Genomic DNA, 25,659 nt, shown 5'->3' with positions numbered 1-25,659 from the left:
GGGACAGGCATAAAACCACCAGTTGAAATCCCTGTCAACCCAGAAAGCCAGAGTAGGATTAAAAAACTGTCCCATGCAAGACTGCTCAGGTATATTTCACCTGCACTGTTGCTCATTGGCACTATCCGGGGATGGTATCAGCCTTGTGTTGCTTGCTGTTCCTTGTGTGCAGGATAATTTGGTACAGAAGGACATCACTGATGGAAAGGAGATACTAAGTGTATCCTCATCAGTTTTATACAGACCATTGGTGTTATCAGAGGGCTAGGACAAAGGAGGAGCATACAGAGACACAGCGATTCAGAGCCTGTAGAAACCAAGCCCCTGTAAGCTTACAGTAACTTCAGCTTGACCTAACAGCATCTAAACTTCCCTCAAACATGTTCAGCAGAAGAGCAAAGCCAAATTAAAAAAAATATCTTTTTTATTTAATTTCAAACACCAGCTCCAATTTGGTGCCTGACTTACACACAGGTCTGGTGAGAAATATTGGTGTAATATATATCACAAATCGAGATTTTTTTTTTAATTCAAGCTCTTTGAAATCTCATCTGTTAGATCAGTGGCTGTTACTACACCCTCTTACTTAAGCAGCTAACTGTGGTCCTGTTACATGACAGTGGTGTGGAAAAACCCTGGATATAACCCAGCAGTTTTGATGTCTGCAGTAACTGTACCCTACCTTCTCTTTCATGAAGAAAAATTAGCTAAAATACTTGAGATAAAATAAAACCACTATGAAAACCTATCTAATTGAATTAAATGAAAGTAGCCTTTCAGACTGCCCATTTTGTGAATAACCTTATCTTCATGTCTACTATTTGACAGAAGTCTAAATTGTCCTAAATTTTATCAGAATAAATCAACTAAACAAAAAAGAATTCCTTCTAAAAAGGACAGACATTCTTACTAGCCATCTGGAATATATTATTCCTTTCCAAGTAGCATTGTTGATACTGAAAGTGTTGTAACAATATCCTATTCTAATGTGGTTCTGCAGTTGCTCCATCCATAATAAAACTAGTCATGGATTCCAAAGAATCCACTTAGCATGACAAGATCCTCAAAACCTGGATTATTTGTGTAAGACTCTAATTTGACATTCTGAGTTTCATGGTCTGATGAAATTTCTTATCATATTTTTAAAGGAGACCAAAGAATGAGCATCATCTAATCTGGGGAAATGCTTTTGCTGAACCATACACCCTCCAAATTCTTTTAAATCCTAAGGAGAGATGGAGACTAAAAATGAGGAAAACCTTCCCTGTTTCCTGTCTTGCAAAGCCTAAAATAACCATACCTTTTTTATTTTTTTGAGTATTTGGTCAGGTCTGCAGAATGGCTGCATTCAAAGTTTACCTGTATACCATAGGAAAAGTGTAATATACATTACATCTGCTGCCTTGCAGATGTTTATTTGTAGCTATGTCTCATTTCCCAGCACTGTTCCATCTCAATCCTTAAGGAAGCTAGAGATGGGTTCTGTAAAACTAATTTCCCTAGGAAATTAGACTTAAAATTAGAGAAGTCCCATTGACTTTGTTGCAGCCAGGTTTTCACCTTGCTTTTTCACTCTCCCTTTGCCCACTTGCTGATGCACTATATCTGATCTGTCCTACCTATCTAACCTCAGTTTATCTAGCTGTACACATTCATGATTAAGCAAAAAAATAGCCATTCTTTGTAAAAGCTCTTCAGAGCTTCACAGGGAAAAGCAAGGATTGATTGCAAAAAACCAAAATATCATCATAACAGAGTCTGTTAGATGCTGGAGATTACCAATTCCAGCCATTCTATCAGCCAAACACTTCCAAGCAATTTAGCTCACAGCAGCAAATCTCAATGAAAAGCTGCTCAGAAAAGGGGATGAGAAGAGTCAGAGCCATTTCAGAACTTCTTTGAAGTCTTAGACTTCACCATCAGTCTGCTGTTCCCTCAGGTCCCTTTACTGTGCTTCAGCCCAAATGCCATCCCCTCACAGACAAAGAGCCCTGGGTGCAACTTTGCATTGTTGTTTGCCCACACTGAGAAACGAAGCCTGTGATTCACAGAAAGCCACAATACCAGCAAGAAAATTTTGTCTATGTGGTTGTTGGCAACTGCTGGGACAAAATATGGCTTGAAGTCATAACAGGACCTGGTGTCCCCTCCCTCCACCCCGCCATCCTTGCTGAGATACAGCTGTGAGTCTTTCTTCTTGTTTTCTTTATTCTCTGGGTTTCCTGATAGTAGAGGTTCTACCAGTCTACAATTAGAAACAGAGCTTTGTGCTCTGACTGCCCAGAGATAGGGCAGTGATTTATCTAGCCAACATGCCAAGGACTTGGCAACAATGTCAAAAACAAGTTCATAATAAATAACTCTTCTTGGGGCATTTCCTTCACTTTCCAATAGAGGAAAAGCAAAGAAAAATGACAAAAAGCCCCTCCTTTTCTTCAGACAACTGTGATTTATTATAGGCAAATTGTGGAGGATTCCAAAAACATTATTCCTATAAGGGAAGGTAACTCAATCTCCAGCAAAAATAAACAGACATATTTAAATAAACTTTCTGAGAATTGTTGCTGCTCTTTTCACAGAAGTTGGGGGAACATTTTTTCCTCTGATACTGACAAGTTGCTGCTAAGTGCCTGCTCTGAAGACCCAGGGATCTCCTCTGGTTTGGGTGGCCTGGTAAGTCATCAAAGGATAAAAGGTAGAGAACAAAAGGAAACATCAAAGTATTATGAGCTGCAGATGAAGTGCCTGACAGATGCTGGTTTGCTGCTTATGGGAACTGTCTTTCTGCATCGGAGTAGAGGTTCACCCAGCTTGTTGCCCAGGCTCCCAGCCCAGCTAACAGTGGGGTAGGGAAGGGTAGATGTGCAAGGTCTTTCCCCGATACACTTTCCTAGGGGTCAGTGGTTTAGGGATTTCCCATAGCTCTTCTGAGTAGTGAATTCAATAAATCACAGTACCATTGAGACCATATACCCTGCTAGCATCTGAGTACTTCACAGAAGAGAAGGATGTCCCTCATAGAAGCCTTGGGAAGAAAGCTCAAGCCAGTGAAATAGAAATGGCAATACAAAAGTCTCTCATTTCACTGATGCAGAGGACTTAAGCCCACTTTAAAAGTGCACATAGCAACAAGCCCTACACAGTAACATTCTTGACTCACTCAGGAAGCTGGGCACCTTCTTTTAGCTCTCTCCACAACCAAGAGACAAGCATCTCTTTCTGGCCATGGGAGCACCGCATCATTTTCTGGGCTCTTCTGGTTGACCCATGTAGGAAAAAAATCAAGCTTCACTAGGTCAGAAAAAGAGCATTAGCAAGAGCACAAATGGATATTATCATAGAATCATAGAATAGTTAAGGTTGGAAAGGACATTAAGATCATCTAGTTCCAACCCCCCTGCCATGGGCAGGGATGCCTCACACTAGACCATGTCACCTAAGGCTCTGTCCAACCTGGCCTTGAACACTGCCAGGGATGGAGCATTTACCACTTCTTTGGGCAACCTGTTCCAGTGCCTCACCACCCTCACAGGGAAGAGCTTCTTCCTTATATCCAACCTGAACTTCCCCTGTTTGAAACCATTACCCCTTGTCCTATCACTACAGTCCCTGATGAAGAGTCCTTCTCCATCATCCTTGTAGGCCCCCTTCAGATACTGGAAGGCTGCTATGAGGTCTCCACAGAGCTTCTCTTCTCCAGGCTGAACAGCCCTAACTTTCTTAGCCTGTCTTCATACAGGAGGTGCTTCAGCCCCCTGATCATCCTTGTGGCCCTCCTCTGGACTTGCTCTAACAGCTCCATGTCCTTCTTATGTTGAGGCACTCACTGTGGAGGTCTCTTAATTTCAGGCACCACTCTTGATACTGTGTTTCATATTGCTCCTTAGTAAAAATTCACAAAAGGAAAGGAAATATCCCCATCCTCTTTTCTCTATAGAAGGGTAGTATTTCAAGCATTGCTGCAGACACACCTCACAGTTTGGGCCCCAGCACCCTTAATGTAAGTCCCTTCAACATATCAGGGTCCACACAGACTTCAGAGCTTTCAGCTATACTAAGAAACCTGGGGACAACAATCTTCCCGTGGCTCAGAGGACAGGATCCAACCCCTCTGCATTGAGGCCTGCAGACCTTCTTCTCTCCTCTGTGATAAAATGAGAGGGAGAAGGTTAAATACCAACTTCTTTCCTCCTCTCCTGCTTTGGCACTACAGGGGAAAATTACTTAATATGACCAATAGCAAATGGATTAATAAGAATTTGAAAACAAATGCAGACATTCAAGAAAAGTCAGGTTGTGGGCATCCAGCCCAGTGAAGCTTACAGAGAAATGGCATCTACTTGTCAGTAAAGACTGCCCACTGGTATTTAGGTCATGCTTTTCCTCCTTAGCTTTCACACATAACCCCAACCTCTGATCCCATAAGGTGTGGAGAACCCCAGCCAATTGCCAGTGCCCTTTGAACACCCCCTTGTGATTTATTGCCTCAACTGAGTGTGATCTGGTTTGCAAGGCACACCTTATGACTCCTCTCTTACTGGCCTTGCTGTTTGCTTTGCTTTCTTTTTTCTGAATCACTTTTTCATTAGCGGTTTTTATTAATTAAGAAAACACACTCCAGTAATGTGAATCCCATTCTCCCCACTAAGATAAGACATAATTAATGACATAGGGCAAATTAGTCATATAGTTGCTTGGGATTGCCATTGTTCTCTTAGATGCTTCTGTGAACACATCACCTAGACACAGGGCAGATCTTTTCTTATTAAGCTTATTGTGCTTCATGAAGTTTATTCCTTCACAGTCCATCAGCAAGAGAAAGGTAATTACAGCAGCTCTTTTTACTGCACTTAAAAAATTATTAGGATAAAAGAGTGTGGAGAAAAACTGCAAGTCCTGTCTTTATGGATTTCTGTGACGATGAAAAGGTTGGCAAGAATAATTTACTGATGAATTAAGAGTGAGCTGAGCTCCTCTGGTTAGCTGAGAACCAGACTAAAGACCAGAGCTCGCACATAGCTTCAGGCAAATCAGGCAGGGTTAAATCCCCTGATGAGCTGAGGCAGCCAGGACATCCTATGGTACAAAGCAGACTGCTGCTGCAAAGGCTCCTTTTTCAGGCTGTGGAGACAGCGAGACACCTTGGCCTGGGCTCCAAAATAGCTGGCATGGGAAGCAGAGAGCTGCTGGCCAAGGGAAAATGCTGAAGGAAGAAGGGAATCAGGTGCTCCAGTTGCTGGCTCCCAGTCTCACTGTGACAATCTCCATGGCTGAATAAATGCCCCAAAACAGACTCCTAATCCAAATCATAGCCCTAATCTATGCATCCACCAAGTCGTTAGAGGACTCACCTTTGAGGTGAGACAAGGAAGTACAAAATGAAATATAATCCTTTGTAAATAAGAAAATTCAGTTTTAAGTAACTTTAAGCTTGGTGGCTTTGTACATAACAACAAAACTTTCCAAACCTAAAAAGCCCAACCAAAAGAACATAATAAGGATCCTTGTGTAAGATAAATCGCTGTGGCTGACATAGTTTTAGAACCTTATGACCATCGTATAAAATTTATTGTTAGCAAAATGAGGACTGTAGATAAAGAGTGTCTGAAACTAGCAGATGTTCAGGATGTGCTGTAGCTAAGTTAACTGATAAATAGAAGGATGGGAAGAAATCACTCACTTATGTCAGCAGTGTTACCAAACTAATTAAACTGGCGTAAGCACTTATCTACTGTGCAGACCTCAAAGACTACCAGAACAAGAATTCAAGGAAAAGATAAGGTGATGAAGAGGAAGATGATGAAGAAACGACCACCAAAGGCCCCAAAGACCACTACCATAACAAAGTGCGCATGCGGGAAGAATGTTCTAGGAATGCGATGTCATGTATAAACAACTTCATGAATATGTATACAATATAATGAATATGTATGACTAACAACAATATAATCACGGTTTGGTTGATGCTTGGACAGAACACGCTAGGAGGAGCTATCCCCGTGTTCTCCAGCACTGCAATAAAGAATACCTGCTTGTCAACTTAAAACTTTGTTGACGAGTTCCTGACGAGTTCCTAATGAGTTCTACGAATCAGAGGCATGAGACATCTCATCCCTGGGCCAAGAACTACTTCAGTATCTTATGCTGTGTGCTGGATCCCTGATGACGGCCCTTGTCTCCATGTTGGCTGGGCAGTGCAGTGATGCTGATGATCATTCTCTGGCTCAGCACACAATAAACTTTCCACGACTGAGCTTGATGACTACAAAAGCCTTGGGAACACCTTCCACTTGTAGCCAGATGCCTCTGGAGAAGACAGGCCAAATGGAGAAGGACCCAAATGCTTCATGGAGGAATGTCTGTGGTCCAAGGATGGGAATGAGAGTTGGACATCTGTTTTTCTGCTTCCACCTTTCTTGATGGCAGTGATAGTCAATTTGCCCAGAGACTGATGCCTCAGGATCCTCACTGTCGAAATGAAGGTGCTAATGGACTTTCAGGGGCTTTCTAACTGGGCAGCAGGGGTGATTAAGAATCTATACTTTGTACTGAGACATGCTGAGCTAAGCCACCATTTCCTTTTGTGGCTACAGCCCTAAGTGCCTAAATTGTCTGCTTATGAGATTCAGCTCATCATCCCAAGCCCCTGTGAGGCAGGGAGGTAACACCTGAAACCCTCTGCAGTGCTCCTCAACCACAGGGGCTAGATAAAAAACCCTGCAGGAAATCTCCATTTCCAAATATTTTGCAGTGAAAATAAAATACTTCAGCATGAAAGTACAGCATGTTCTTCAAAGTACATTCTTGTAAGTACATGTTGTTGTGATCTTTTTGTATCATTTTCCAGATTAATTAAGAATGTATTTATTTAAAAAAAAAAAAAAGATCTGCAGAGTGGTTAGAAAAGTCCCTTCTGAGTTATGTCCTCTTGCTTCTCAGTCTGGGCTGCCTTGGTGGTTTCTAAGACCAGTGTGAATTGTCTCATACTATCTAATAGAGCTTTTAAAAAAGAAAACCAAACCAAAACCAAAAAACAACAACAAAAAAACCCAACACTCGAAAGAACTCAGGAACCATCATCATAAACTAAGGGAGTATTTTAAGAACTCAATTCAAATATCTTTCAGAGACAGATATATCACTGAGCTACAGGGCCTTTTTTTTTTTTCATAGGATAGGTAGTTTTATTCCCCCCAAAAATAGAATGCTAATGCTTTTGATCCCAGTTCTCTCTGGCAGTCTTTCAAGTTTCCATAGTTTGGCAACCTAGCAAGGATTAAGAGACTTCCTGATGTTCTCCTCCCTTCTGAAAAGGAACACATGGCTGACGTACCCTTTTTTGCATGCAATATTCAGGCCCACAGTCAATGGGGATGTCTTACCTGCTTTCCATTTGGTGTTACTTCTTGTACTTCACCTGCTGCACTAATGTGATAAAATACAGTGCTGATGGAACAGATCTTTAGCCTGGCAATTAGCATCCTCTCCCCATATCAATTCCCTTCTCCTTAGACCTTCTAAGCCTGTGAAAACAAAGCACGGAGCTCCTAATAGGGAGAACAAAATAGGGGGAAGAAACCATACATCTACATGGTAACAGATTTCTGATTTTGCTGGATTGGTTAAAACATGGAGCACATCCAGATTATTGTGAAGAACTGGTACCTCCTTAACAGTTCTGGTTCAGAAAGTACCACTTAGCCTTAGACTTTTTTGGACAGTTTGCCACAGAAAAAGTGAATGGAAATCCACTGATCAAAGAGTATACATCTGCAACACTAAAAGATATCAGCCAGCCATAAAAGTGCTGTAAATCATTATTTCATACCTGCTCATCCTAGTAGCCATAATCCATTTGTGACACTGACCCTTGGCATCTTTTATGGCTTTATCTTCAGATATTCCCAGTATCTGAATAATCAGGCTGTTTTCCTATAACATCAGGAAATTGAGGCTGTTTTGCCTAAAGAAACCTGGATCTCCCACCAGCCAGGCTTTGCAGCATCATAATAAAAGCACCCACCATGGGAAAGAGAGGTGTATATTTTGTTCCTCTGCCAATAAATTTCATACAAAGCAAATGATTCATACAAGAACAAAGACTCAAATGGGGTCATCCTATAAATGAGTGCCCTTACCTTTGCATTCCCACCTCCTCTGGGTCACCCTTTGGGGCTGCTTTGAGGTGGTCTACCAAGTAATCCCTGCAAGGTGAGTCAGCCTTCTCTTATGATCCTATTACTAAGTTTCAAACTTCCAACCCCTCAACACTGCCATATTTTAAGTAATTTTAAGGTCCCAGACACACGTATTTAGCTGTTTATGAACATTTCCTGATGGAAAGTTAGACTTCTTTAACATCTTTTTTAATTAAGGCACTTTAGAAGTGGTAAGATAGGACTAATTCTTCTGCCCTAGCTTAAAGTAACTTGGCTGACATCACCTGGGCATCAGATAAAAAAACAGGGAGCTTGACATATCTCCGACACTTTGATGAAGATGGTGGTGCAAGGAAAGACAAACTCCTCATTGACCTCATTGAGTCTGTCCGCTCTCCACATCATGAACAAGAACATTAAAGTCTCTCAGAAAACTACAGACTTGTCTGCCCTTGAGGATGATTTTTCCTGTTTAATTTGACTGCCCTAAAACTTGGGAGTATAACTGCAGTTTCATACTGGTAATTACTTGGCAACTACAGAATTGCTGGACCCTGAAAAGCTAGATTACCGTGTAAGCTTTCATTATATACTTTATTCATACTTACTTTCTAGAGAAAGCCCCCAAACTTGAAATAAAACAAAAGGGAGAGTCATCATGAGGAGAAAGTGCAAGCTAAGTGCATGCTATTTTTTACTGTCAGTTGCTGCACTAGAGGCAAGAAGCCAGGAGCAAATGATTCAATAAACATTTGGCAATATTAAGCTTTTGGTGTCTCACTACAGTGTTTTTCAGATGGATAGATGTAAAACAATCCCAAGTCAAACTATAATCAAGGTATGTGACATACTGGTTCTGTTTCTGACATACCTGCCATCAGGTATGGTCCAAGAGAGGCAGATATGAAGGAAGTGGTGGAATGGAGGGAAAGTAATCTAGCCAAAACCCATGCCCAATTCATCCAGTTCATTCCAGTGATCAGTAAAGATTATTAATGTCTGCACCTTGCCACTCAGTGATACTTTCCAGGATGTTCTTCAAGCAACATTCCTGAAAGATAGCTGCTGACAGAAGCATCTTGTTGTAAAGCCTGCCATCAAAGAGCTGCAAAACAAAGTGGTTTTCCAACAAGATCAGAAGCTGGGTTGGGCAGGAAGATGGTGCAGAAGAGACATGCTATGCTGTTGTGGTTTAAAGCCAGCAGGTAACTCAGAACCACGCAGCCATTCACTCACACACCCACCCCACCACCCCTCCCCCTCCAGGCGGGATGGGGAGGAGAATTGAAAGAATGCAAACCTCAAGGGTTGAGATAAGAACAGTCCAATAACTAAAGTATAATACAAAACTACTACTACTAATAATAAAAATGATGATAAGGGAAATAACAAGGGGAGAATATAAAACTAAAAGGGGAAAGGAAAAAAAAACCATAAGTGATGCACAATACAATTGCTCACCACCCACCGACTGATACCAAGCCCAACCTGAGCAGAGATCTGTGCCTTCCGGGTAACTCCCCCCAGTTTCTATACTGGGCATGACATGCTGTGGTATGGAATACCCCTTTGGCCAGTTTGGGTCAGGTGTCCTGTCTCTGCTTCCTCCCGGTTTCCAGTGCCCCTCCTCACTGGCAGAGCATGAGAGACTAGAAGGTCCTTGATCGGAGTAAGCATTACTTAGCAACAACTGAAAACATCAGTGTATTATCAGCACTGTGCCCAGACTAAAGTCGAAAACACAGCACTGCATCAGATAGTAAGAAGGAGTAAAATGACTGCTACAGCTGAACCCAGGACAGTATAGACCCCTTATTCCATACCATACATGTCATGCTAAGATCCCAAATATTTCAATATACCATCGCTTTTGTCTCATATATATACACATATATATACATATACACACACCCACACACACAGAGATATCATTCCTTAGTCCATGGACCAACCCATATAAAGTTGCTGAACTCATCCAGTCCATGAAGTCAGGCTCCATCTCTTGGAACAGTCGTTCAGGGCAGGAGAGATGGTGCATAGTGTTGGATTCTTCCCTGCTGATGACACCGCCGAACTTGTCTGGTCACTGCTGAGCTCATCTGGTTTCGTCAGTGTTCATTCTTTGTTAGGGTGATGATTGGAGGGAAGTCAGGGTCAGCCAATGGTGACCTGAGGACAGTGCTGCTGCTGCTGCCAGCTTTTCCCATGACTTTATTCTCCAGTGATGATCATGACAGCACATATCTTCTCTTCAAAGACCAGAGTGCTGGAGATGGGCATCTAGCTGATGGGCTATAAAAGTGTTATACAGCAGGCAACAGCATATAATTGAGTTAATTAGCTGTTTTCCTCCAAAATTAAATCCCCTTGAGGTACACACTGGACTTCCACATCTGAGCAGTTGATTCATTAATTAGCACACACATTAGCTTGAATGCAGGGGAGACACCATGATTGGGCAGGTGGTTTTTCCAGGACGAGGCTCATCCCTTGCACTCCGGGTGTGCTGACCCCTGCGATTTCCCCAAATGCGGGAAACTGGACTGCATAATTGGTGGTACTGGGGGACCGTGTTCGCACTCTCCCCTTTTCCTCAGGGGGTCAACCTATGGAGGAGATATTCCCTCACACCCTCCGCTCCCCCACCAGGCTATTTACAGTAGAAGTAGATTCTGGAAATGTTAAAGATCTTGAACATCCTTTCAATGCCCTTGAAAGCACCCTGCTCCTTTTGCTGGGAACCAGCTTGTTGCTGCATATGCTCTCTCTCTTTGGCCTATGGTGTGACCACCTTGAGAACGCCCAATCTTGTCCAATGTCGGAAGCTAAGCAGGATCCGGCTCAGGTCTTGTCTAAGGTTAAATGACTATTTAAGAATACTACCAAGAGATCTTCCCCGAGGGTGGAGAGTCATGAGTGGCAGGGTGTGTGGGATCGTATGGGCAAGCACTTAAGGCAGCTGGCCCCTCCAGTGCTTTGGAATTTCACTCCTGAACAAATGTGGAATCCAGAAAAATTAGCAGAACACTCAGACAAGGTGTGCTGTCATCCTGACAATACCAGAGAGGGGCAACTCACTGCAACGTGCTGGGGCTTGGCCTACACCTATAGAGCCCTGTTCTGTAAGGAGCAGGAAAAAGATGCCCCTGGATGTGATGGCAAAGCAACAGACAACGCAGCTACTCCAACTCCAAGTATGGCGGCTCCCCCAACTCCAGCAACAAGCACAGGAGCTACTCAAACCAGGACTGCAACAGATAACTCAAACCCCGACAGCAACAGACAATGCAGCTACTCAACCTCCAAGCACAAAAGCTACACCAACCCCGACAACAGACACTGCAGCTACTCCGACCACAGTGATAGACACTGCAGATAAAACAAAGGACCAATCTGCACCAATATCAGTTGCCCCTATAAGCAAGGGGAAAAGCAATCGACAACCACAAAGAGCAACGCATGCAGTGAAGAAAGATGAAGACCCAATGCACATACTAGAGGGGACGCCATCTGAAGGAGAGTTATTACTACAGGAATCAGAGAAAGAGGAAGAGGAAGAGGTATCTTCGTGATCCCGGACCTCGACCGAGTTGCGGAATATACGAAAAGATTTCAGCCATCTTCCAGGTGAGCACATCGTCACATGGTTGCTCTGATGCTGGGACAATGGGGCCAGATGCAGTTTCTGCAGGGGACTCCACACAGCTGCCTTCCATCTCCAACGCTTTCCCACAATATGGCAGGACCCATCAGTAAACAACGCATATTGCATCTCACATTCTTGACAGTTTATTACATGGTGCTGATCCGTAGACTGGAGAGCCAAGGAGTGATCAGCAGGACACGCTCACCCTTTAGTAGCCCCATATGGCCAGTGCAAAAGTCTAATGGAGAGTGGAGACTAACACTACACTATCGTGGCCTGAATGAAGTCACACCACCATTGAGTGCTGCCGTAACAGACAGGCATTTCAGCCTCCAGTACAGTCAACTCTTGGGATCCTCCTGTCACTCCAGAAATAGAAATGGATTCCACCCCTTGATACCTTGATGGCATCAGAGTACACTGTGCACCGGTATCTTCTAGAGACTTATACCCCTGTGGGACTGATGTGCCAGGCCATCTGATCCACACAGTCCAGTAAACTCGATTATCCCTCTCCTCCACCTGGCTGGAGGCAGGGCCCCTCTAATAGTGATCACAAGATTCTCCACTTATGTCTTGTAGAAAGGGATTAGTATTCCTTATCACAGGAGCTGGAATAAAATCAGCTCTTCCACTCCATCTGGGAAACTGCTCACCAGAGACTGGAGCAGCAGCTTTCATGGGAGGGTCATCCTTGACCGCTGTTCTCCTCTTCAGTTCATGCACCCATTCCTCCAGAACTGAGGTGGGTTTTCCATCCCACTTTCTCATGTCTTCTCTATGATCCCACAGGTAAAACCATAGGGTGGCCCATGGTGCGAACCTCCTATATCTTCTCTCTTGAGCGGTAGGGAGTCTTCTGTTAATAGCTGAGACATGGGTTGGTACGCGTGGGGAGCTGCATAGATCGGATAAATCGTCTCTCAATTATTTGAACTCCTGGGACAGTTTTTCCACAGCTGAAATGATGGAAGGGGTGAAATTGTCTTCGAACTCTCAGAGTTGAAGAGTCACTTCATCCACTCTTGGTGGTGCTACGTCATTCTGGGTCACTGATGCCAATGAGCAGGCATATGATGATGGTGCACTCCGTCTAAGTTTCTGCCACATGGGTCATGTACATTCCACTTCATCTGGATCTCCGGGTGCATTCCCGCCATCTGGCCTATGAAAGATCATCTCTGTAATGGCCGATTCCCTCAGGGACTGGATGCCTCTCTCTGTCGTGGTCCAGTTGGCTGAGTGACTCATAACATCATCCTTGGAAACCTTGGAAACCTTTCCTTCACAGCTGCCAAGAGCTGCCTCCAAAGGCTGAGGGCTTGTTTCTCTTTTGCAATCACTTTGTCAATTCCTCCTTCCCTAGCAAGTGATCCCAGCTGCTTGGCTTCCCTACCTTCTAGTTCGTGACCGTCGGCCCCATTGTCCCAGCATCGGAGCAACCAGGTGATGATGTGCTCCCCTGGAAGACGGCTGAAATCTTTTCACATATTCCGCAGCTCGGTCGAGGTCCGGGGTCGAGAAGTTACCTTTTCTTCCTCTTCCTCCGATTCATGTTGTAATAGCTCTTGTTCAGATGCTGTCCCCTGTAGTAATTGCATTGGGTCTTCATCTGTCTTCACTACACGGGTTGCTCTTTGTGGCTGTCATTTGCTTTTCCGCTTGCTTATAGGGGCAACTGATATTGTCATGAATTGGTCATTTGGTTTAGCTGCAGTGTTTGTCACTGTGGTTGGAATGGCTGCAGTGTCTGTTGCTGGGGTTGGTGCAGCTGCTGTGCTTGGCGGTTGAGTAACTCCAACAGCTGGGTTGTCTATTGCTGTTGGGGTTTGAGTAGCTGCTGTGCTTGTCACTGGGGTTGGTGTAGCTGCTGTACTTGGAGTTGGAGTAGCAGCGTTGACTGTTGTGGTCAGGGTTTGAGCAGCTGCTGTGCTTGTCTCTGGGGTTGGTGTAGCTGCTGTGCTTGGAGTTGGATTTGCTACGTTGTCTGTTGCTTTGCCATCAGATCCAGAGACATTTTTTTCCCTTTGAAGGTGCTGGATAGTGTTGAGCAGGGCTCTGCAGGTGTAGGCCAAGCCTCAGCACGTTGCCATGATTTGTCCCTCTCTGGTATAAACAGGACGACAGTACACCTCATTTAAGTGTTATACTAGTTTTTCCGGATTTTGCACTTGTTCAGGGGTGAAGTTCCAAAGCACTGGAGGGGCCCACTGTCCTAGATACTTGCCCATACTATCCCACGCACCCTGCCACTCATGACTGTCCAGCCTCAGGGAAAATCTCTTGGTGGTCCTCCTATATCGTCATCTAACCCTAGACCAGACTTGAACCCGGTACTGCTTAACTTTCAAGGGTGTTCCCAGGGTGGGATGTCCATGGGTAAAACACACTCCGTATGTTTGCCAACATGCTGATCCCCAGCACAATCAGCAGGTAGGTTTCAAGGGTATTCAAAGGCCACCCAAAACCTTCAGAACTCTCAAATGCTGCTGTAAATAGCCTGGTGGGGAGTGGGGGGTGTAAGGGAATTCCTCCTTCATAGGTTGACCCCCTGAGGAGGAAAAAAAAGATATGTAATTTTTAAAAAATTTCATTATATACCTCCCAAAGTATAGAGGTGATGACCATGCTGGGAACACAAGCCAGACCAGTTTCATAATCAATGAGTCTATTGTATTACAAGTCATTACCATGAAGTACAGTGAAACAAGAACCTTAGCCCAGGCCCCCCAGCTGATAAACACTAAAACAGCAAGTACTGGCTGTAAGTAAGATATGACATGCTGAAACTCTGAGATCAAATAAATCAACATTGTGACGAGTAGTCAAAATGAATGCTTATCACAAATATGATTAGACACACTCTGGTCAGATCTGTCGTTATCTCAACCCTTCCTGCTCCCCGTTGAGTGCCACAAAGAACTGTTGTGGTTTGAGCCCAGCCGGTAACTCGGAACCACGCTGTCACTCGCTCACTCCCCCCCTTCTTCCTCCCCCTGCTCCCGGAGGGATGGGGAGGAGAATCAAAAGAATGTAACTCCCACGGGTTGAAATAAGAGCAGTCCAGTAACTAAGGTATAATAAAAAACCACTACTGCTACCACTGATAATAGTAATGGTAAGGGACATATCAAGGGGAGAGGATACAATTGCTCACCACACGCCGACCGATACCCAGCCCGACCCGAGCAGACATCTGGGCCTTCCGGGTAACTCCCTCCAATTTCTATGCTGGGCATGACATGCTGTGGTATGGAATACCCCTTTTTCTAGTTTGGGTCAGGTGTCCTGTCTCTGCTTCCTCCCGGCTTCCCCTCCTCCCTGGCAAAGCATGAGACTGAGAAAGTCCTTGGTCGGAGTAAACATTACTTAGCAACAACTAAAAACATCGGTGTTATCAGCGTTGTTCCCAGGCTCAAAGTCAAAAACACAGCAGTGCTCCAGCTACTAAGGAGAAAAATGACTGCTATAGCTGAACCCAGGACAACAATAAAATCTTAGCCTGGAGCAGTTTGTGCTTCTTTAATCCTTCACTTGAGACTGGTGTCTTTGGAAATATTAGCAAGGAAGAAACGTTTGACAGTCGAAGGCTTTGATTTACAGCCTGAGGTCTGCAAGCCAGAGCTCTCATACTCTATTTAATTACAGACTCTTGAGATGCTGGAAGATAAACTTGAAAAGGATGCATTGGCTTCCCTCACCTTGTTTTCACAATAAGTCTCTTAATTAACAACAGGTAGAAAACAACTGAGGAAGTACTACCAGCTCCGCAAATAGCTTCAAAAATCTTCCCAAGCAAAAAATAAGAAGGAAACAAACTAAAAAACCCAGAAAAGCTGCCAAGCGGTAACTGCTGAGTGTGAAGTATTGTAAATGGATAATAAAACCAATATGTCTCTAAATTCATTACTGATACCTGACCCAAAGTAGCCGAAGGGGTATTCCATACCATGGCACATCATGCCCAGTATATAAACTGGGGGGAGTTACCTGGAAGGCCCAGATTGCTGCTCGGGTCAGGCTGAGTATCAGTTGGCGGGTGGTGAGCCATTTTATCCTCTCCCCTTGTTATTTCCCTTATCATTATTATTATTGGTGGTCGCAGTAGTAGTTTTGTATTATACCTTAGTTACTGTTCTTATCTCAACCCATGCGAGTTAAATTCTTGTGATTCTCCTCCCCATCCCTCTGGGAGTGGGGGCAGGAAGAAGGGGGGGAGTGAGCGAGCGGCTGTGTGGTTCTGTGTTAAGTCTAACGGAGAGTGGAGACGAAGAGTACACTATCATGGCCTGAATGAAGTCACGCCACCATTGAGTGCTGCCGTATCTGACATGCTAGAACTTCAGTACGAACTGGAGTCAAAGGCAGCCAAGTGGGATGCCACAAGTGATACTGCCAATGCATTTTTCTCAATTCCTTTGGCAGCAGAGTGCAGGCCACAGTTTGCTTTCACTTGGAGGGGCGTCCAGTACACTTGGAACCGACTGCCCCAGGGGTGGAAACACAGCCCTACCATCTGCCATGGGCTGATCCAGACTGCACTGGAACAGGGGCAAGCTCCAGAACACCTGCGATACACTGATGACATTATCGTGTGGGGCAATACAGCAGAAGAAGTTTTTGAGAAAGGGAGGAAGATAATCCAAATCCTGCTGAAGGCTGGTTTTGCCATAAAATGGAATAAGGTCAAGGGACCTGCACAGGAGATTCAATTTTGGGGAAAAAAAAGGCAAGATGGATGTTGCCAGATCCCCATAGATGTGGTTAACAAGGTAATAGCAATGTCTCCACGAATTAATAAGAAAGAAACACAAGCTTTCTTAGGTGTTGTTGGGTTCTGGAGAATGCACATCCCAAATTACAGTCTGATTGTAAGCCCTCTCTATCACGGGACCCAGAAGAAGAATGATTTCAAATGGGGCCCTGACCAACAGCAAGCCTTAGAACAAATTAAAGGAGAGATAGTTCATGCAGTAGCCCTTGGACCAGTCCGGGCCGGGCCAGATGTGAAAAATGTGCTCTATACTGCAGCCGGGGAGAATGTTCCTACCTGGAGCCTCTGGCAGAAAGCTCCAGGGGAGACTCAAGGTCGACCCCTCGGCTTTTGGAGTCAGGGATATAAAGGATCCGAGGCCAGCTGCACTCCCACTGAAAAAGAGACACGGCACCCCAGACAGAATTGAGTCAGACAATGGGACTCATTTCCGGTACAACCTTATAGACACTTGGGCCAAAGAGCATGGCATTGAGTGGGTATATCACATCCCCTACCATGCACCAGCCTCTGGGAAAATCCAACTGTACAATGGACTGTTAAAAACTACACTGAGAGCAATGGGTGGTGGGGCTTTCCAACACTGGGATAGACATTTACCAAAAGCCACCTGGTTGGTCAACACTAGGGGATCTGCCAACAGGGCTGGCCCAGCCCAATCAGAACTTTTACGTCCTGTAGAGGGGGATAAAGTTCCTGTGGTGCACATAAAGAATTTGTTGGGGAAGACAGCATGGGTTATTCCTGCTTCAGGTAAAGGCAAACCCACTGGTGGGGTTGCTTTTGCTCAGGGACCTGGATATACTTGGTGGGTAATGCGGGAAGATGGGGAAGTCCGATGTGTACCTCAATGGGTTTTAATTTTGGGGGAAAACAGCCAATGAACTCAATTGTATGCTGTTGCCTGCTCTAGAACACTTCGATAGCCAACCAGCTAGACATCTTCAGGTCACCATCAACTGACCCTGACTTCCCTCCGATCATCACCCCAACAAAGAATGAATTTTGAGGAAACCAGACGAGCTCAGCAGTGACCAGATGAGTTTGGCGATGTCATCAGCAGGCAATAACCCAACACTACACACCGTCCCTCCTGCCCTGAAAGACTATTACAAGAGATGGAGCCTGACATCATGGACTGGATGAATTCAGCAACTTTATATGGATTGGTCCATGGACTAAGGAATGATATCTCTCTCCTTGTGTGTGGGTGTGGGAGTGTATATATATATATGAGACAAACGCGATGGTATATTGAAAAATGTGGGATCTGAGCATGACATGACTGGCATGGAATAAGGGGTGGATGCTGTCCTGGGTTCAGCTATAGCAGTCATTTTTCTCCTTCTTAGTAGCTGGTGCAGTGCTGTGTGAGATACTGGCAGCCTACGAAGGGGTTTGAGCTGCTTCAGAAGTGATTGGCACTGAAGCACAGCTTCTCCTCGCACCCCGCTTGCCTGTGCTGGGCTGGATGTTCAAAAGCAGGGTCTCCTCTACCCATCATGCAACCGATGCTACATGGAATAAGTGGACCGCAGTAATTACACAACGACCTCGAATAGGAAACCCCAGTCGTCCAGTAATCCTAGAAGTCATCATGGACTTGCCAGAGGGCAAAGATTTTGGGATGTCACCAGAAGAGGAGGTGATGCGTGCTGAAGCGGCCCCACCATATAATAAACTGTCAAGAATGTGAGATGCAATATGCGTTGTTTACTGATGGGTCCTGCCATATTGTGGGAAAGCGTTGGAGATGGAAGGCAGCTGTGTGGAGTCCCCTGCAGAAACTGCATCTGGCCCCATTGTCCCAGCATCAGAGCAACCATGTGACGATGTGCTCACCTGGAAGATGGCTGAAATCTTTTCGTATATTCCGCAACTCGGTCGAGGTCCGGGATCACGAAGATACCTCTTCCTCTTCCTCTTTCTCTGATTCCTGTAGTAATAACTCTCCTTCAGATGGCGTCCCCTCTAGTATGTGCATTGGGTCTTCATCTTTCTTCACTGCATGCGTTGCTCTTTGTGGTTGTCGATTGCTTTTCCCCTTGCTTATAGGGGCAACTGATATTGGTGCAGATTGGTCCTTTGTTTTATCTGCAGTGTCTATCACTGTGGTCGGAGTAGCTGCAGTGTCTGTTGTCGGGGTTGGTGTAGCTTTTGTGCTTGGAGGTTGAGTAGCTGCATTGTCTGTTGCTGTCGGGGTTTGAGTTATCTGTTGCAGTCCTGGTTTGAGTAGCTCCTGTGCTTGTTGCTGGAGTTGGGGGAGCCGCCATACTTGGAGTTGGAGTAGCTGCGTTGTCTGTTGCTTTGCCATCACATCCAGGGGCATCTTTTTCCTGCTCCTTACAGAACAGGGCTCTATAGGTGTAGGCCAAGCCCCAGCACGTTGCAGTGAGTTGCCCCTCTCTGGTATTGTCAGGATGACAGCACACCTTGTCTGAGTGTTCTGCTAATTTTTCTGGATTCCACATTTGTTCAGGAGTGAAATTCCAAAGCACTGGAGGGGCCAGCTGCCTTAAGTGCTTGCCCATACGATCCCACACACCCTGCCACTCATGACTCTCCACCCTCGGGGAAGATCTCTTGGTAGTATTCTTAAATAGTCATTTAACCTTAGACAAGACCTGAGCCGGATCCTGCTTAGCTTCCGACATTGGACAAGATTGGGCGTTCTCAAGGTGGTCACACCATAGGCCAAAGAGAGAGAGCATATGCAGCAACAAGCTGGTTCCCAGCAAAAGGAGCAGGGTGCTTTCAAGGGCATTGAAAGGATGTTCAAGATCTTTAACATTTCCAGAATCTACTTCTACTGTAAATAGCCTGGTGGGGGAGCGGAGGGTGTGAGGGAATATCTCCTCCATAGGTTGACCCCCTGAGGAAAAGGGGAGAGTGCGAACACGGTCCCCCAGTACCACCAATTATGCAGTCCAGTTTCCCGCATTTGGGGAAATCGCAGGGGTCAGCACACCCGGAGTGCAAGGGATGAGCCTCGTCCTGGAAAAACCACCTGCCCAATCATGGTGTCTCCCCTGCATTCAAGCTAATGTGTGTGCTAATTAATGAATCAACTGCTCAGAGCAAAAAGCTCTCCCAGAGTCCTTGCAAAGCTGGGGTTTAGCTTAAAGGAGCTGAGGAATAAGAAGCAAGAAGTAATTTGGGACCACCTAAGTGGCAGCAGGCTCCCCACTGCTGCACTGGACCAGCCTTGGCAGGATGGGCTGCAGAGCCAGGGCACAGCATTATGAAATCAGGCACTGTTGATGAAACCAAGTCATTGCTGGCAAAATAAAACACTTTTGGGGAGTTAGAGGAATATGTGCTTGTGGTGGTTCAAAGCATCGTGATCACCTCACATCCTGACTTCCACTCACCCCTCTTTTTTTTGGGGACTGGCTTTCGTTCAATGTCCAAGGCAAAACTGCCCTCAGATTTTACAAAAATAAGGCCTTAGACTCCAGTTTGTCTCTTTGTCATAGCCCCTTGCTCTTCACTCCTCCTTTTGCTCCATTCCTCCGAGAAAAGCCTTTCTCCTTCACAGTTCTGCCTGGAATCTCTCTCTTTTTTTTTTTTTCAGTTGACACTCCTTTTCAATAAAAAAAAAAATTAATTGCTCCCCTCAGACACCACCTCAGTCTCCACCATGAGCCAGGAAATGCCAGTTATACACCACAGGAAACAAACAAAAAAAAAGAATCTAATTAAAATTCTCTGTTAATGCTTTCCAGAGCCAACAAATTTTTAAGCCATGCTTTCAAACGTGAAGAGAAATGACCGAAATAACTGAATTTTCACTTTTTAAAACTGTTTTTGGTTTTGGTTTGGTTTTGTGTTTTTTTTTAATTTTGATCAGCAAATCCACTTCTCACTTGAAACTGCCTCAATAGAAAAATGAGGGGTGGCTCCCGCTCTGTTTTGCTCCTCAATGCAAAAAAAGTGCTTTAGGGGATTGGGTGGTTGCATAAACTTTGCATAAATGTGGTCAGGTTTGGGTTGATTTTTTTTCCCAGAGGTCAGTCTGACAATGAAATAAACCCCCTCATTTATCTGCAATTTGGAAGTATGGAGTCAAACCCTCCAATTCCCCAGGACTGCCCCACTACTGACCCCTGGACGAGGTTCACTGCTCAATACCATCCCTTCTTGGGTCCCTTACAGGGAATCTGTTCCCTCCTGGGACTTAGACACCAACTGGCTTTGCTGAGCCAAGACCTCGGAGCAGCTCCAAGCCTGCATCTCAGACATGAAAGGTTGGCACACACAAGACAAAAAAAACCCAAAGGAACACATACCCAATTCTGTAATATTGCACATAAAAAAGACCTGCCTTAAAGATCCTGCTAATATTTCTGTTCCCAGTGTATGAATTATTAATATTTAGTATCTGTGGCTCACTAATATTTACTTTAGGAAGTATTTTTATAAAGTTTGACTGATTTTCTCAATGTAGGAGCTAATGGAGGCTCCTGTTGTTAACAGCTAGGGAGCCCACTCTGAACAAACTTTTCTGGTCACTGTTTAAACTGGGCTGCTGGGCTCTTTTATAGCCCTGAACCTCTAACATCGAGTGCTGAGGCTGGCAGGGATCACTGCTGATGGCTCTGCTGAGATGCAGCTAATTTTAAATCTGGATCTCAAGGCAAATGAAAAACCTCTCTTTTACTGGCAAAACTGTCAACAGTCGAATGCTATGTTCGGATTACAGGAAAAGGCTGCGAGAGACCACACACAATCCCTTTTTTGGGCACTTGGCATTAATTTTATTTAAAGTCATAGATTATATAAGAACAGAGCAGAGATTTCACGAGTTTCTCCTGCGTCAGTGTGGGACACCCCATGGTGGGGCTGGGAACCCCCCTCCACACCGAGCCCTGACCACTATGCCATGCTGTGCATGTGGCAGAAGGGACAGGGCTTGACCACTTTTCCAGTAACTCTCCTCAAAAGAGGATCGCAAGCATTTTCTGGAACTGCATCCTGAGCTGTCCACATCAACTAGAGTTGGCTTTTAAAGTCCTTTTCTTGGCCTAGACTTTGAGCTTATCAAAACTTGAGTGCTTTCATAATTTTATTGCTCTTGTTAAAATGTTTGGTGTCCAAACAAGTTCCAGTTTAGTGCTTTATATTTACAAAAATCGTCATTTTCTGATAAAGAAGCTGTTCCCCAGAAAAGCATTGACCAGCAGCAGGCTTCTTAGCTCCATGCATCTGTTTTGCTGTAATGGTTTAAGACAGCCTGACTTCACTCATGTATTTGGAAAGGTGAATGCAGCCTGCCAAGCTGGCCAGCTGCCCTCAGACGCCTGAGATTGTTTCATGACTCTGCAGATGAAAAAATTTCCATGGTCTCCACCTTCTCACCAAAAGCCTGTCCTCAGATGGTGCTACATGCCTGGCACTGGTATGAGATGCCTCTTCTGCATTTCAGCAGTTTGTGCTGCTGTCCAACAGCCAACACTCAGTTTGTGTTACTCTGCTCAGTGACATCCCTAGGGGGATGGCCTAAATCACCCCTTGCTAGCATTTCAGATCAGCATTTTTCCAGGGTTCTCCCCAGTACTATACCTCAGACATGGCAGGAGGTCCACAGGTCCATCTGCAAACCCACCACATGGTCCCACGGCCCTTATTTGTTGGATAAAAGACCTACAGGGGAAAAAAAAAATGTGAACAACAGTTAGGAGAACAATGACTACTTTCTGTTATCTCAGTCCATACTAGCATGACACTGCACACCTTTACCCAAGCCACTTCTACTAGAAGGTCTCTATCTGTGTCACCCATGGGACAATGTAAGTCCATGACTGTGCACCATCCCAGATCTTTATTCCAAGGATCCTTCTTCCTTTCTTGGGGATTGTTTTGTCTTTCTGGTCCCTCTCTTTGCTTCCTCCTGGACTTCCCATAGTTGGTTGTATACTTTTGGGGCAGTATGTACAGATCCAGACATCATACTGCACTAGAGACCTTAACAGCATGAAGAAAAGCTGAAAGGTTTTTCACATGTCTTGCAGACTGTGTCCCAATTTGCACATCAGATATGACATTTATCTCCTTGGCAATAGTGTGATGATTCTGACTTTTTTATCTCAGTTGGGCTGAGTTACTGCCTTACTGGTTCTTCTCCATCTTTTATTATTCTTTGTATTCTTCCCTTCCCATTTTTGCAGACTGTTTCTCCAACTTCCAACACAGTTACTGATGCAGTTTTGAAGCCCCTTGCATTTATCTAAACCATATTTTGATTATGAACATGTCAAGTGAGATGGTATCAAAAACCCTCCTACAGTCAATCTGTATTGGGTTTTACTCTTTTTTCTTTTTTTTTCCCCTCACCTCACAAAGCCTGTTAAGCTGGTAAAGAAGGAAATTAGGCTGCTTTTAAGATTTGTTTCTGTCAAACTTGTCCTCTGTCCCTTTGGTATAGTTCATAGATGGTATTTTCTTAAGCTTTCAAAAGTGCAAAAGATAGATGTGCAGAAACAAGCCTTGAAGCAGCTACTGAAAAACAAAACAAAACTTGAGAATATCAGTGTCAAGCACCTCTCGGAACAGTGTACATGTTGGCAGGTCCTGCCTCTCTTGCGGTCATGGTCACCAACAGCCCCTAAAGCAGAGGAGCCCCAAACCTGAGAGAAGTAATACTTGTAAGGCATTACGAAGCACTGAATTTATTTTGCAAACCTGTGCTCCCTTCTCCTTCTGCTTTCAGCTATAATATTCCACCTGAGCCTCCTGACTTTTAGCCCGCTATAAATATCCTTGTATTCAATTTGACACTTAATAGACTACGATGTGCTCAGCTATGCAGCAGAGGGTGAAGGAAACTACATATAGCCCTTGGCTGCTTACATGGGATGAAGGGTGAGGAGCAAACGCTGCAAAGAGTGCTGCATAAGGGAGACTTTGTCTGTTGATTTAACTCCATAACCTTATCTATCTTAACCACTATCAACAAGATATAAGGGTGGCTTCTGTTTGCACTGAGGATTCTTTACACTGCTCTGTCCACACCCTAAAGTAGCATAAATGTCTTCAAAGTGCCTTAAAGTAAGTCCTTAGTATAAATGAGAACCAACCCCATCGTTTGCAAAATGGCTTTGTAAACATTGCTTGGGTGCATTCTATAAATGAATGTGAGTTTTTGGAAGAACACCCATCCCAAGGCATACCCATGCTATACATAGCCTCTGATGAGCTCAGCATGGGGTGAGGAGCAGGCAGCAGAAGGCAGAAGAACAAGTAACAAGACCTTTTCCTTAAACAGCAATCAGGGAGAGCCCTGCAGCTTGCTGATCCCAGAGGATTATCTGCAACATAGGAAAACAGAGTTATCAGATCTGCTTCTTTTGCAGACTGCTACCCTCACTCAGGTCAACACTGGTTTCTCTTTCCCCTCTACTCTCGTTCAATCTTCCAGTTTTTATGTCCTCTCCACTAAAGCATGAATCTGAATCATGCCCCCACAGCTGGGGAGAAAAAATAGATCAATCTTGCTCCTACCTCTTTGTGTTGTGCTCTAAGTCCTCACTTACCTGATCTGCATAGCTGCTCTCCAGAAAGAAGACACAGTGTTGTCTGTGATGTTGTTCTCATGCAGCACTCATGATAACACCATTTTCTTGCTGACAAGCATAGGATAAAGGACATGGCTTGAGCAGGAGGAAACAACAATTCACAAAACCAGAGCCAGCATCAAAAGGTCAGAAGCTAACACAAAAAAATGGGAATGTCAGCTTTAAATTTTAGGTGTTATGCTGTTTTTCTCTCTAAGCCAACCAGGACCTAAATTTTGCCAGAGTAATTTTGGAGCATTTCACAGCACTAGCAAATAGGAACTCAAGTAACTCTTACAATTAATAGGATGGTCTAAGCAGCCTCAGCATGACCATGAGCATTAGTATGAATACCCATCCCTGCTTACTTTTAAGCTCTGCTTGTGAAAATCTTCCCCAATACTTTCAGCAAGGGAGATATTTTTGCATCAGTGAGAATGGGGGAAAGCAAGCACAAACTGGACATTAGCAAGTTCAAACAGGCAGCTTGTAATTGCAAAGTATGCAGAAGCTATGAAATTTTCTTTCTGCAGAAATCACTGGCAGCAGAATAAAGGTGTTATCTTGTAAGTCCTTGGTTTGGGCTTTACAGTCAAATACCATTCAACCATAACTGTATCAGGACAGCTTAGGAGTAATGCAAACATCTCTGTATTTTATGTTGATCTTGTTGCAATGGAAAACATAAAATTTTATTGCTGCCTTGTCAGTCAGGACTCCCTCCCATAGCTCAGTCCACATTTTTTGTCAAAAGCCATATGGTGCTCATTGCCTGGAGGCTGAGTTGTAAACCTCCTTGCCATGTTGCTCCTTTAACCAAGATGGTGTTGAATTACCATGAAACAACTCAGTTTGATTTGTGGTGCTATTGGCAAGTATGAGCTTGGAGAAAATTTCAAGGGGAATTTAAGAAATAAAATACATGTGTACTTTTGCCTTCGAAAAATTAAGGGTGCATTTAACAACAGCCTGGTCAGGTGGGGGGGGAGTTCATCTCAGTTGTATTTTGCAGCACTACTTCATTAAACATTTTTCCAACCACTTTTCATCTACTTCAGCACTTACTTATATTGCAGGGACTGATTTTTCCTTACTCTCAGGATGTTTTAGGAAAGGATCTTTCTTATTCTTGATGGAGTAAAGGTTGACTTTTAATGCTTGGGCACTGGGCAGTTTTATTTATTTGTCTGTGGAACAGACTCTGCACATCCCAATCTTGCTTGGGCTCTCCAGGGGATACTCTAGTCCCCAGGAGTAATCCCAAATAGCTCTTCTAAATACAACGCCAGCTCTGGCTAAGCATTAAAGACAAGGGAACTATTCATTCTGGGAAGGTTTTATTTCACAAATAATTCAGAAATCAAAAGAAAATGGGGGGGAGATATTTTACAATTCTGTATTTAGAAAAAAATATATATATTTTATAAACAAATACATGGCCCCTTGAAAAATATGCAAAGGAATGCAAAAATTTACAAGAAACTTTTATACATAGGAAGTAAAATACATAATTTTTCATAGGAAAAA

General features: G+C 44.3%; 1 long non-coding RNA gene and 2 other non-coding genes across 3 annotated transcripts; 1 reads left to right on the top strand and 2 right to left on the bottom strand.

The window, feature by feature from the left end:
* Positions 1–2,135: 2,135 nt before the first annotated feature.
* LOC115619052 lies at positions 2,136–19,603 on the bottom strand. The gene is made up of 3 exons (XR_003994899.1): positions 19,492–19,603; positions 2,807–2,810; positions 2,136–2,147 (listed from the first exon to the last, which is right to left on the bottom strand). It is a non-coding gene; the product is annotated as an uncharacterized LOC115619052 (long non-coding RNA).
* Positions 10,586–10,748, top strand: LOC115619308. Its single transcript, XR_003994965.1, has one exon. It is a non-coding gene; the product is annotated as a U1 spliceosomal RNA (small nuclear RNA).
* Positions 19,460–19,622, bottom strand: LOC115619307. The gene has a single exon (XR_003994964.1). It is a non-coding gene; the product is annotated as a U1 spliceosomal RNA (small nuclear RNA).
* Positions 19,623–25,659: the final 6,037 nt, after the last annotated feature.

This window comes from Strigops habroptila, chromosome W (genome assembly GCF_004027225.2).
Source record: "Strigops habroptila isolate Jane chromosome W, bStrHab1.2.pri, whole genome shotgun sequence".
NCBI lineage: Eukaryota > Metazoa > Chordata > Aves > Psittaciformes > Psittacidae > Strigops > Strigops habroptila.
This window is presented reverse-complemented; position numbering and strand designations above follow the sequence as displayed.